The following is a 1,202-nucleotide window of genomic DNA, read 5'->3' as shown; positions in this document are numbered from 1 at the left end:
CGCGGCGGGCTCCCGCGCGGGCGAGTGTGTCTGGGCCTGGGCGGAGGGATCCCCGGGCTGAGGCGGCGGAGGTGCTGCGGCCCGGGGCCGGGTGGTGAATGGGCTGGTGGTGCTCGCTGCTGCTGCTGAGAGGAGGAGGAGGATGAGGAGTTGGGCTTGTTTGTCTCCCACAGTTTCTCTCCTGCTGCTCTGATCCCCCCCGTCCTGTTCCGGCCCGGGGCCTGTGTGTGTTCCTCCTGGAGGAGGAGGAGGATCCAGTTCCTACCCCCACCCCTCCTCCCCACCCCCCCCTTGCCTGGGGAAGAGGAGGAAAGAAACAGCCCAGAGAGAGAGAGAGAGAGTGAGTGAGTGAGAGAAGAGAGGAGAGGAGAGGAGAGGAAAGGAGAGGAGAGAGGAGAGGAGAGGAGAGGAGGAGGAGGGAGAAGGGAACAACCTACCATCTTAACACACTAATATCTAAAAAGTGCGAGAGGCCCAGAGCAGCAGCAGAAGCAGCAGCAGCAGCTCCAGCTTCTTCCCTCCCTCCCCATGAAGAAGAGTTCCCTCCTCCTCCTCCTCCTGCTTCTCCTGCTCAGAGTTCCTGCCTCCAGCTGCCAGGGGGGACAGCCAGCCAGCAGCAGGAGGGTGCAGTATCCCAGCTTTTCCATTCTCTCTTCTCCTCACTCTCCTCTCTCTTTTTTTTCTTGAGTAGCTCTATTTCCCCTCCCTCCCCCCTTCTCTCTCTTCCCCTCTCCTTCTCCCTCTGTCTTGTCTCTGGTGTTTGTCTCTGGGAGGAACAGGGGCTGCTTGCTTGGAGTTTGTTGTGGGGGGAGATAGGGGGAGGGGAGGGGTGTGTGGGAGGTAGGAGGGAAAGGGGGGGTGTTCTCGCCAGGACCCCTCAGTCAACTTGAGATTTGAGCTATAACTTCCCCTTCGGGGCGCCCCCCTGCGTGCCCTTCCTATTCCTCCCCCCCTAAAAAAAAGACAATGGAAAAACCTTGTCTACCCCCCTTCCTCCCCTCTGCCCTTCCACCCCTCCCCAGGATAAATTGGAAGTAAGTTTATGAGCAGCCTCGGGAGCCTGGGCGCTGAGTGCAGGGCCGGAGCGGGTGACAGAGGCGGCGCGCCGGGGGTGGCAGGGAGGGGGCGTCACATTGTCCCGGCGGGGGGCCGGGGAGGGGGCCGCCGGCGGGGGCGGGGGGCGCGGAGCCTTGTCCGCCCCC

The 1,202-nt window shown here is 62.6% G+C and overlaps 1 protein-coding gene across 11 annotated transcripts in view; it reads left to right on the top strand.

Annotated features, from left to right (window-relative positions):
- Positions 1-357: 357 nt before the first annotated feature.
- The window catches only part of PHF21A (PHD finger protein 21A), a 154,294-nt gene continuing 153,449 nt past the window's right edge, over positions 358-1,202 (top strand). For 10 of the 11 annotated variants that reach the window (XM_023528717.1, XM_011356897.2, XM_023528719.1 and 7 more), the window contains exon 1: positions 358-624. The gene's annotated coding sequence lies outside the window, so the exon portion shown is untranslated. The remainder of the gene's footprint in view (positions 625-1,202) is intronic. The other variant, XM_011356889.2, reaches the window with a different exon arrangement.

The sequence above is a fragment of the Pteropus vampyrus genome, unplaced genomic scaffold (assembly GCF_000151845.1).
Source record: "Pteropus vampyrus isolate Shadow unplaced genomic scaffold, Pvam_2.0 Scaffold31, whole genome shotgun sequence".
Taxonomy (NCBI): Eukaryota; Metazoa; Chordata; class Mammalia; order Chiroptera; family Pteropodidae; genus Pteropus; species Pteropus vampyrus.
Note: the sequence above shows the minus strand (reverse complement) of the source record. Positions and strands in the feature narration are given on the sequence as shown.